Raw genomic sequence first — 12854 nt, 5'->3', positions numbered from 1 at the left:
GCTCTGCATTATGTGATAGTAGCTTAAAACTAATTGGGGAGCCTCACCATTTACGATTGGATCGCGTGGTTGTCTACTTGTGTGGTTTCTGTTTATCAGTACGTTGGCAGATTATTTATGACTAAGAAGAGGAAATATCAGGGGTAATTCAACAAAGAACTTGATGTACGTGTGCTATATTCGGCATTATCGATGCATGTTCAGGTTTTTAGGAAGACTCGAAGCTTATGCTTTTGTGGATGTGATGTATAAGGAAAAGAGTTCAGCCGTTTGCTTCTTTGAGAGGGTGTTCATGTGCTAGTAGAGCGTTGGAGTTTGGTCATATTTGGGACCAGGTCAGAGTGGGTGACTCTCGACAATGGTCTTAGTGGATTCAAGAATTTAAGTGTAGTATTAGAGGAAAGGAAGAAATAGCTTCAGACTTGCGAAAGGTCTTGCAGAATGGGTGCACCAGTTGGAGATGCTATTGTCCGCCTAAAGAGGTATGAGATGAGTCATGGGTATTGAGATGATGTGGTCTCGCGATTTGGGTCGCCCGGGATGAGTGCGGATTGAGTTCGTTATGTTGTGAATAGAGCTATCATATTTCTAAGTCAGGTCAAGGGTAAATTGAAAGAAGTTGGATCAGTTAGTAATTGCTGAATCAGCATGATTGTGGCAAGGATTAGTTCCTTTATTGTGTAAAGTTATACATGTGGTTTGTGGTTGTGCGTGCGGGCTTGACAACCATCATGACCTGATTGATTTGGGAGGTATTTGATTCAAATGGCTTTGTTGTGTAAATGGATTCCAGAATAGTTATGACGGTTTAGATCACGGTTTGAGGTTGTATTTTATGCGGTTTGGGAATTCAGTTGTGTGTCGCATGGGCTCTTCGGAAATGAGCTAAGTGAAGGGTTTCTAGCCGATGAAGTGTTATTCTGCTGGTAGTTTAGGGGTTATGATGAATTCGTGTATTCTCGCGTAGCGGCATGGGAATTTGAAAGTTAAGGACCAAGGTTGCAGTTCGGTGTTGACAAGAACGTTACGAGCTCGGATGAGCCGGGAAGAATTAAATGTTCAAAGTAAGCTGACATTATCCTAGAGTCGCCTGGGAATAGTGTCCTGTGGAAGGAGCATTGTGTATTGATTTACGGATTCTTGATCTTCTTTACAGAATTAGTACAGTTGGTGGTATGTATGTGCATACTTGGTTACATGGGCAGAAGGTCGTGGGAGCGTACCCCACGAAGAAATTGTATGAGTATGACATGCTAGTCACTTGATGGTTAAAGATCGAAACCAAGTACGAAGATTTTTGGTACTATCGTTAATGTGAGGGTTATGCCTGTAAGGCGCTCTATTCCTTTGGTTGTGAACTGTGGGGGTTGTGCTGGATTGAGCCGGCTTGATTATTTGCACGTGTGTTGTGGTCCCGTGTAGCTTGTGGTGTCAGATGAGCAGGATGGCTCTCGAGATGCAGGTCATTTATCGCACCTTAGTCGTGCTTGGGTTTTTGTGACGTATTGAGCTACCCATCTCCCCGGAGTTGTATTTTTTCACTTGGCGTGCTTGTGGCCGATATTCGGTATTCCGTAGGTAGAAGCATTATGGCTTGAAGGGTATGTTCTTATTTATTATTGTGAGCGGATCGGATGGCACGCCGCCATGGGTATGTTATTTGGATCAGGTTGCACTCTGCAATGGTATCATGTTTGGATCAGGTTTGCTCGCCGCAATAGTGTTATGTTGAGTATGGTTCCCTATATCTATTCCTGCATATTTTGTTTCTCATCCTCTGAGAAGGATTCATCGCATCTGTTCGACCGTTTTATTCGTTACGTGAGATTGATAATTCTTTTCCAGAGTTCGTTCCTCCTTATGTGTCATATTCGAGCTGTAGCTTGTTGGTGCATTGATGGCGTCATATGAGATTTGAGTCAGCGTTTAAGGCGTCTTATTGCCTGAGAAACTTGTACAGGGTAAGACGATATTATTGGCCCTAAAATTTGTGCAATCAGATTTATATAAGGTACATTAAAAGGAAAATATCGTTATTCAGTTCAGAATGAGGTAATGGTTCTTGTCAGGAGGAGAGACTCCATGAATTATTGATTCGGCAGGTGGTTATGAGTTTCTACACGTCTTTTTCATCGTGGCAGTATTGCGAGATTTGGAACAAGATTTATATGCGTCATGAGATGTATTGCGGGCACCAGATTAGTGAAATTTCAGCTATTGTGGTCGGAGGATGTTATTATGGGCAACCGACTTATGTAGTGCATGGTGTGATTTTATCATAGATGCATGATCATGTTTTGGTACAGTGCGTGGTGATTGGTACGGTGTTTGTGTGTTAGAATCAGGCCTTGTAAAGAAATTCGGAAGTTGGAACTTGATTTTAAAGCTTGTTAGCTAAGGTTATAGGGAGGATTTTCTGTCTCACTCGAGCTAATGTGTCCAACCAGAATTTGGTGGCACGGGTAGGTGCACAAGGTGTTGGACAATAATTTTGGACAACTCTGGAGAAGTCCTTAGCAAGTTCGAGGACGAACGTATATTTAAGTGGGGGAGAATGTAACGCCTCGATCGATCATTTTGAGCTCTAGCCCGTCGTTCAGCGGTTTGAGGCCTTGAGTAGCTTCACTTCAGGTATTATGTCTTGTACGTGTGGTCGGAATTGAATTTCGGGAAGTTCAGAGTTGATTTCGAAAGAAAATTCTAATTTCTGAAGCTTTAAGTTGGAAGAATTGAATAAGGTATGACTTTTGAGTAAACGACATCTGAATCGGGATTTGAAGGTTCCAACAGGTTTGTATGATGATTTCGGACTTAAGCGTATGTTCGGGTTGAGTATCGGATTACCCGAGAGCAATTCAGTGCTTATTATGGAAGGTTGGTATTTTAAAGGTTTAAGGAATTCTTAAGTTTGAATTGAAGTGATTTTTAATGTTATCAATGCCTGTTTGGGGTTCCTAGCCTTGGAGTATCTTCGTTATGTCAATTATGACTTGTGTTCAAAATTGGAGGTCAATCGGACTTGATTTGATATGTTTCGGTGTCGAATCTAGAAGTTTGAAGTTCTAAAGTTCATTAAGCTTGAATTGGGGTGCGATTCATGATTTTAGCATTGTTTAATGTGATTTGAAGTCTCGACTAAGTTCGTATTGTATTTCAGGACGTGTTGGTATATTTGGTTAAGGTTCCGAGGGCCTCGGGTGGATTTTGGATGGTTAACGGATTAAATTTGGCCTTATGAAAATGCTGGTGGCAGCATATCTGGTGTAACCACACCTGCGAGGTTTTGGTCGTAGGTGCGGAGCCGAAGAAGAGACCAAGAGGGTCGCAGAAGCGGCCATGCGTGATTGGGGATGGAGTCGCAGAAGCGAGCAGGTGAAACGAAGAAGCAGAGTCAAACCTGCGGCTGTTCGATAGCAGAAGCGGAGTGACTAGGGAAGGCTGGAACCGCAGACGCGGTCGAGTTCCATAGAAGCGGGGCCGCACCTGCGTATGAGGAGCCGCAGAAGCGCTGGAGGGGCCGCAGATGCGGAGATTTAGGGGCCTGAAGGGAGCCGAAAAAGCGGCTCATGTTCCGCAGATGCGAAAGGACGCTGGGCAGTAAGGTTTTTATAAAAAAAAATGGGATTTGGCCATTTTTCTTCCATTATTCACTTGGTTAGGGCGAATTTGGAGAGCTTCAAGGGGGGATTTTCATCAAGCAATACAAGGTAAGTGATTCCCACCTATTACAAGTTAAATACATGGTTTGTATAAAGATTTAAACGTGAAAATTAGTAGAAATTTTGGAGTTTTTAGTAGAAAACCTAGAATTTGGTATTTTTGGAATTTGATCACGAAATTGGACATGAAATTTGGAATAAATTATATATTTTAGTTCATGGTGTTATGGGTAAAGTTTACCTTTGAAAATTTTTAGAATCCGGACAAGTGGGCCCGAGGGTTGATTTTATAGACTTTTCGAGCGGAGTTGGGAATTTGTTTAAATTGATTAATTATGGGTATTAGAGTATCTTTTGATTGGTTTGCACATTGTATGAATAGTTTTGGATCGACGGGCTTTGGTTTGAGGTGTTTGAGGGGTGTTGGAGTCGGTTATGGAACTTCGGAGCGAAGTAAGTCTCCTGTCTAACTCTGTGAGGGGGAAACTACCCCTAGGTGATGTATTTCTTATGTTTTACTTGTTGTGGGGGGATACGTACGCACCAGGTGACGAGAGTCTGTGCGTAGCTAAATTCATATTATGTCCGGGTAGACTTAGGTTTCCGCTATGCTATAACTACTCTATTTGAGTTGTCTCTTGCCTATTGAATCCCTTCATATTACATTGCGATTTGAGACTACACTTGTGTAGTGTGATAGACTTTCTATTGTAGAGATTCGACGGGCTTCATGATTATCCACGAGATAATTGTACTCCTCTAACGAATTTCTCCTATGTTATGCGTTCTCACCGAAAGGTTTCCCTTAAAAATTTATAACTCACACGTCTATTTGTGAGTGGGGTTAAGGACCTGTCAAAGCTTCTTATTCTAATAGGATCGGGCCATTCGCCTCGGCAGGATAGATACATCTATGGTTCGTGCCGTTCGACCCTCGACAGTGTGTACACTATGATGGATCGGGCCGTACACCACGTCAGGATTTATGTACCACACTCTCATGGGAGCGGGCCGTTCTCCTTGGCAATAAAATGAATGTATCTATGGTTTGGCAATGTTATGATGGATCGGTCCGTACGCCTCAACATTTCTATAAACTACTCGTATGAAATCGTGCATAATAATTGGCAAGAAGCCAACATATTTGTGAGCTTTTCCTGATTGAACTATGATGATCTATCCGGGAAGGTCCATTATATATACTCTGATTGAGGAGGTAGCTACTAGCTGAGAGTTTGAGTTATTGCCGAGAGGAGAATTGTACCACGTATTATACTTTTTACTTCATTTACTTTCTATGATTTACGTGTGTTACTTCTACTGTATCTGTCTTATTGGACCACTAGTAAGTATCGATATCGACCCCTCGTCACTACTTCTCTGGGGTTAGGCTAGATACTTACTGGGTACGCGTTGATTTATGTACTCATACTAGACTTGCTGCACTTTTTGTGTAGGTACACATATGTCCGGTGGCCTTTGGGCGCAGAGGCGCGACCATTTCGGGGACTTTACCGTGAGCTGCATTTCATGTTACGATCCGCAGTCTACAGAGTCTCCATCAGAGTTATTTTTATTTTTCTGTCTAACGTGTATTCCAGATAGATGTTGTATTTTATTATATTTTCTAGTTGATACTCATGCACTTGTGACACCGGATTTTGGGGGTTCCTACTGGTTGTTCACTATTGTAGTGTGTGTAAATTCTATTTCACACCATTTCATTAATAAAAATTATGAGTTTAAGGTATTAGAAAGAGTAATTAAATTGACTAATCACTGTTGGCTTGCCCGACGATGGTGTCAGGCGCCATCACGACCACTAGTGGATTTTGGATCGTGACACAAAGCGGGGGTGTTCAAACCGAACCGGAAAATCGCACCAAACCGAAAAGTCAAACTAAACCGACTAAAAAACCCGATTAGGTTTGGTTTGATTTGGTTTGGTATTAAGTAAAAAACCTGAACCAAACCGACATATAAATTTATAATTTTTATATATACTTTATTAGAACTATGAAGTGCATATATTTTTATTCACTTTAAATAATGGCTTGTACCATCACTTTCTTATCATGTGTTATTGAAATGCGTCATTCTCTTTGTTCTTTCATATTCATATGTCAAGATTTTGAATTTGAAATGGTATTTCGATAATTTTAAAATTAAATAGAATATATCATTATTTAGGTTTCATATTAATTTTTATGTTTATTATTAAATTCGGTAAACCTTGAAAATGTACATCCACGAAATATTATTGTTAGAGGACTAAGAAAATAACTATCATGTGTTACTATAAAAATTCTCCCATAAGAATATATTAGTTGATCATATGATTTTCAATTTTTAAATTTTTATTAAACATATTTACTTATCAAAACTTTATCTATAACTTTAACAAAGTAAGATTGAAATAATATTCATGTAACAAAAAAACTCGAGAAACCCGAAAAAATAACAAAACCAAACCAATCTAAACCGATATAGTTGGTTTGGTTTGGTTTTGATAAAACCCGAACCAACCCGGTCGATGTACACCCCTAGAAAAAGGGAACAAAGAATTGGAGTTAAAATAATTAGAACTGGAGTTAAAATCACATTAGGAGAAAAAATGAAACAAAAAGAAGGCAAAACCTATACCTTTTATGTTGGAGTTGGAAGCGGCAGAAGTTTTGGAAAAAAAAGGGACTACGACAAAGTAGGTTATAGGTTGGAGGTTTGGAGTTAAATTTTTTTAAAAAAGTAAAGCGTTAACTTGAATTATGGAGTGATAAGTTAGGGCATAACTGGAAAGAAAAATAGGAAACAATCCCACCACACCAAATCAATTGTTTCAAAAAATGGGACTTTTCATTATTTCGGAACAATGGATTTAACAATATAATACAACTAATATAAACATTGTTTTGGAATAACACTACAATACGATACAATGGGTAACAACCATCCAAACAAGCTGTTAGTAGCTAGGTAAATTTTACAAATAGTCATATAAATATAACTTTTTTCATCAAAGTCATATAACTATATTTTCTAACATAAAAATCATAAAACTTTCCCCTACTCACATAAAAGTCACAATTGCCGAAAAATCTAACTTTCTGATGTAGTATTTTCTCACTTCATATTTTCTTTTTTCGATCTATTAAATTTTACTCTATGTGTTAAACTTTCTCCTACTCACTTTAAGTAACAGTTCTAAATTTGGTCCTAAGGGTATGAAACCACAGATTATGTGTTATGTGATTGGTTTTGAGGTGACACACATACTAGGTGACGGGTGTGTGGGCATACACCATAGGAATTATGACTTGGTCAAATTTCATGGAACTGTATAGTTTAATAATCTGTTGATATCCATGCATTCTCTACGTGTTAGAGAAAAATTGAGCTGAGACTCGTATTAAAAATCATGCTTAGACATATGCTGTTATTATTGGTACCCACTGGGGTCATTTCTATGGTTGAATTATATGTTTGGATTGTAATATCACACTCAATCATGTTCATTCATATCATATCATATCTCAGTCTCTGTTGCTATTTATTGATACATCATATTATCATTTTTGGGCTGATTTTCATGACATCTTAAGCCCGAGAGACTGGAGAGGTTGATGACTGAGTGAGGCCGAGGGTCTAATTATGAGGATATTTATGGGATCGAGCTGCGCGCCGCAACATATTTCACTGTTATATGCCATGATTGGCTTGATATAATGCTTGGGCTGAAGGTGCCCCTTCGGAGTCTGTACACACCCCTAGTGAGCGCATGTACCTACTGAGTGCGAGTGCTGAGTGCTGAATGATTGTGAGGAATGAGTGACTGTGAGGAAAGAGTGACTTTGAGGTTGGAGTAACTGTAAGGTTGGAGTGAATGGGAGGACTGAGTGACTGTTACTCTGAGAGGATGTATTGATTTCATTATTTGCTGCATTTCAACTGTCATATATCACTATTTTTGGAAATTTTGGAAAACAATTATTTTCTATTTCGGTCAAACTTGATATGAAATTTCAGTGAAATCTTAAATGTTGAACCTGAGAGCATGCCTACTCTTTTATATTGAAAAGTACTGTATTTGGACTTAGCTGAGAAGCTCGTCACTACTTTCAGTTCTTTATTTATTATTGTTACTTACTGAGTTGGTTGTACTCATACTATACACTGCACTTCGTATGCAGATCTAGGTGATCCCAGATACAGTGGGTGTTTATTCTTTTTCACAGTCGATTTTCCTGATATTCAGAGGTAGCTGCCATATTTTGCAGACCTTGTCTCTCCTTCCCTATCTCCTTGTTTACTGTATTTGGTCTTAGACTATTATAGACCGTATTTTTCAGACTTGTAATGTATAGATGCTCATGTACTCAGTGACACCTGGTTTTGGGAGTGTTTTTATCGGTATTTGCGAGACTTGTGTATTGTGTTTAAATATTATATTTTGAAACTTAAAAGAAATTGTGGTTTATTGAGGTTGTCGGCTTGCCTAGTATCGAGATAGGCTCCATCACGACAGGTTAGAATTTTTGATCGTGACAAGTTGGTATCAGAGCCTAGGTTACATAGGTCTCACGAGTCATGAATAGGCTTAGTAGAGTCTTGCGGATCGGTACCAAGATGTCTGTACTTATCTTCGAGCGGCTGCCAAACCCTTAGGAAAATTTCACTTTCATGTATTCTATCATGCATAATTGATTCAGCTTGAAACATAATTCTTTGAATTTCTTCCATGCATTCGTATGCACATGTGAGCACTCAGTATCAACTGTGTATCACTGGTTTATGATTCCATGAATGAGGTTCAAGATGAGTATTCTGTGTTTTGTTGGTGGGCCAGTCTGGAGGACTTGAGGCCGGAGTTAGACCGCATCTTAAGCTCGATAGTTTCGGTTGTGAGAACCTGTGCAATTTGACTTATGCGTTCGGTATCATTCCTATGAGTGGAATTTGTGGCTCGATGAACGGTTGAATAACTATATGATAAGTATGATGTGAATGTGGGATGTGTTCAGATGAGTTAAATGAGACAAATAAATTTTACTTGTGACTCAAGAGTTTGCTATTGGGCACTTGATTCCTGTTTTGATGTGACGTACATTCTTGAGTTGTTAGTGCGCTGAGGGATCTGTCATGTTGTTTAATTATGGAGCGAAGTAGATTTTCATGTCGTGTTGATGAGTTCAAACTCAGAAATATTAAGTGATTCTGTGGTAATTGCGGCTGCGAACGGGTATAACAATATGCCAATTTGAGGCTAAGCAGGTGGGTTATCTCCTGCGGAGTAATCTACATAGGTGTGTTCCTTATAATGTTGAGTGGGGAGTTTCTTTTCTACCAGCTAGGCGTATGTGTTGAGATTTGAATTTGAATCCTGTTGAGAAAGTTGACTTGACTATCACGAGAATAAATGCGAACTTAGCGGATGATTGGGGTATTTTATGGTGAGTGTTGCGTAATTTTGAGAAGAATTTTTGTTGAACTGACTGCAGTATTATGGCAGTAATACAGTATGATATTGTGAGTTATGGAGTGTTTTGTTGTATGGCTTTGAGCCAAGTGGGGGAGCCTGCTATTGACAATTCAATTTCATGGATATATGTTAAATTTTAGTTTTGGTCTGAGGCATACTTGTGGGTTAGTTAAGACTTGTAGAGGTAGAGATCGAGGATGCCCCGGGTAAGAAAATTCCTAGATACGGGTTATATTGCACTTTATGAAAATATATAAATTATGGAATGATTAAGTTGTTATTTTTAAGGATGTAGTGCGCACGAAGTATGAATTTGATTGGTCATGTTAAGGCAAGGTTACTTCTTTAAGTGTTGATTGTGCTAAAGGAGCACGTGCCTTTCGGCCCATTTGGGCGGAACAAATAAGATTTGAGTAGAGTGGATGACTCTCGAGAGGTATCTAATGGATTCAAAATATATATGTGTCAATTAAAAATTTTTCAAATTGGTATATCACTAGAATCGGTTACTTACACTAGATTGTATCGGGACGTGCAATAATCCTGTTTGACTATGGATTCTACATTTCAGTATAAGAAAGGAAAGAGGAGCAATTTTAAATTCACATAAGGTCCTTAAGAGTGGGTGTCTCGGTTGTGGTATTTATGAAGGTGCTTAAGAAGAATACAATGGCTTATGGGACTTAGGGCGGTATGGTTTTATGTTGGGATGTATTGTATTGAGCTTTGGATATGGATCGTAATGTTCTGACAAGGAGAAGTGTCAACTTGAGGGTAATTCAGAAGTAACTCGACGAAAATAGGACAAGTGGGTAGTAGGCTAGACCAGTATGGTAATGGTATGTTCGGTTTTATTGGGATAATTATGATGTGGTGAGACTTTACAGATGTTTCAGTGGAAATATTGTTGGGTTTGGTGAACTGCGTGGTTTGGTCGAGTTAGAGGAATTTAGTTTTGATAGCCTGGTTATGTGCAAATGAATTTGAAAGTGTTCTTGATCGTTTCTACCATGGTTGGACTAAATATTTTCTACCGGTGTGGGAGACATGTTGTGCATTGTGAATTCCTCATGGACGAGAGAAAATGGAAGGTTTCTAATTGATCGGGTATGTAGTATGCTGGTGACTCAGAGTTAATAAGGAGATTTTTGTGCTTGTCACATGATGGCATAATAGCTGTGGTGTATTGTGCGGGATTAAGACTTACATGTACAAGGTGGCAGTTCATTTTGTAAAGTAAGACCACGAATTATGGACAAAATGGTCAGTTTCAGATGTTTAGACGGATATTATAGCTACTCGGTAATCCTTGAGAAGAGTGTGCATTTTAAAAGGGGCATTGTGTTTTGACTTTCGGATGTCATCGGTATTACGTTACTCACCTGGCTAATATACTGCTGATATTCCATTTATTGCTATGTGGCACGAGAGGAAATGTGGAAGTATTCCTCATGCGATGATCGTGCGTGAAAGATATGTTAGTCATTTGAGTGTTGGAGTTGGGATCAGTCACGGTGATTCCTGTGTTCTATGAATGTGGAGACTAGGGGTTCTCTGAAGCATATTGTTTCTGGGTTGCGGCCTGTTTGAGGTGAGTATTTTATTTTAACTCAGTGGAGGCATTAGTTGCCTTTGTGATGACTACGCGCTACGAGTGCGTACATTTTATATATATATATATATATATATATATATGTGTGTGTGTGTGTGTGTGTGTGTGTGTGTGTGTGTGTGTGTGTGAGGTTTGAGCCCATGTGCGGGCATCAGAGCAAGTATTCAGACTCGAGAAAATATTTAGACTATGATATGCCTAGAGTTGATAGTTAAGCGTAAAGTTATGATGTTTCTTGTATTCGTACCTTTGTTGAGAACTATCCACACTATACTTGAGGTTACAAAGAGGCTAATTCCCTGAATAAATTGGGTAGTTACTATTTCTGCGTTCACCTGCCGATTTGAGTTGTGATAGCACACTTTGCACATGCCTACTCTATGGCGTGATATTTATACCAGTCCAGGAGCATATGAATTTTATTTCATTTACCATAAACATGTGTACTTATTTGATTGCTCCTATATGATATGCTTGGACTGGAGGCCTGTGACCATGCCAGGCGGATTATGTTATTGGCACGTGAGTTGTCCGTGCGGATCCATATACTGATATTATTGGCATGTGAGTTATCCGTGCGGGTCCAGATAATTATACAATAGCACATGAGTTGTCCGTGCAGGTTGATCTTAATGTGAGCTCTAGGAGAGCTGGTTACCGTTATTAGATTTGTGTGTCTTGGTTTTACCATGTATGGTGAGCTCATAGCATGTCGGCTGTAGAAGTGCTTGTTGAACTTGCGAAACGGTTCTCTTCTTTGAAACATTTTCCATTTTTGGGTACACGGATTGCGCCATTTGTGGCTTGAATTAGATTGGTGTGCAATGTTTATGGGATAGTTGTGTGTAATAGTATATGGTCATTGGACCTAGAATGGGTACTATCAGGTTTGATTATGGTATATTTGGGAGGATGACATTGAAAGTCGGCTTAGAAAGTGATTTTGGTTCTGGTTGGGGCAAGATAACTCCATGACTTGATGATCTGATAAGAGGTTATGAGATTCCACGTGTTTCTTTTATTATCAGTAGTGTACGAATGTTTTGGAACAAGGTTATGTGGGATGTGGGGTTTAATATAGTACTTGGTTGGTTTGGAGTAGTTACCGAGATCAGAAATGGTGTTGCGAGTATGCGAGATGTGTGATATATCATGTGATTACATCGTGAGTTATGGATATGGCTTGATACAGTTTTTTTGGACTTATACAGCGTGTGGATGTGAGATTCGGGTCTTGAAAAGAATTCAGGATGTTAAAAACCAGGCTCCAAGGTTTTTGGGCTAAGGTTAAATTAATGATTTTCAGTTATGTTGTGTTGTCAGGCCTATATAGAATATGGTGATGTGGGATCACCTCCGGGTATGTGCGTGGTTAGTTGGAATAATGATTCAAATATTTAGGAACAACCCTTAGCACGCAACTTACATCACAGTTTTGGAGGGCAGTATAACGAGAATTAGGTACACAGGTTCAGCTGGGTATAACATTTCCCCCACAGACGGTCGGACAGTCTGAGCATACTATTCAGATATTAGAAGATATGCTACGCGCTTGTGTTATAGATTTCGCGGTGTTCTTGCGATCCATTTCTGCCACTGAAAGAGTGTGCTTACAATAATAACTACCAATCGTGCATTCAGATGTCTCCTTATGAGGCTTTATATGGGAGACGGTGTCGGTCTCCGGTAGGTTGGTTTGAGCCGGACGAGACTAGACTATTGGGTAATGATTTGGTTCAAGATGCTTTGGAGAAGGTTAAATTGATTCAGGAGCGGTTTCGCACGGCCCAGTCTAGATAGAAGAATTATGCTGACCGGAAGGTCCATGATGTTTGTTACATGGTTGGGGAGAAGGTTCTGCTCAAGATTTCACCCATGAAGGGTGTGTCGAGGTTCGGGAAGAAAGGCAAGTTGAGCCCTCGATATATTGGGCCTTTTGCAATACTTAAGAAGAATGGAGAGATGGCTTATGAACTTGCTTTGCCACCTAGTCTATCAGGTGTTCATCCAGTGTTCCATGTGTCCATGCTCCGAAAGTATGTCGGGGATCCGTCTCATATTTTGGATTTCAATACAGTGCAACTGGACGGTAATTTGACTTATGATG

This window comes from Nicotiana tomentosiformis, chromosome 7 (assembly GCF_000390325.3).
Source record: "Nicotiana tomentosiformis chromosome 7, ASM39032v3, whole genome shotgun sequence".
Lineage (NCBI taxonomy): Eukaryota > Viridiplantae > Streptophyta > Magnoliopsida > Solanales > Solanaceae > Nicotiana > Nicotiana tomentosiformis.
Note: the sequence above shows the minus strand (reverse complement) of the source record.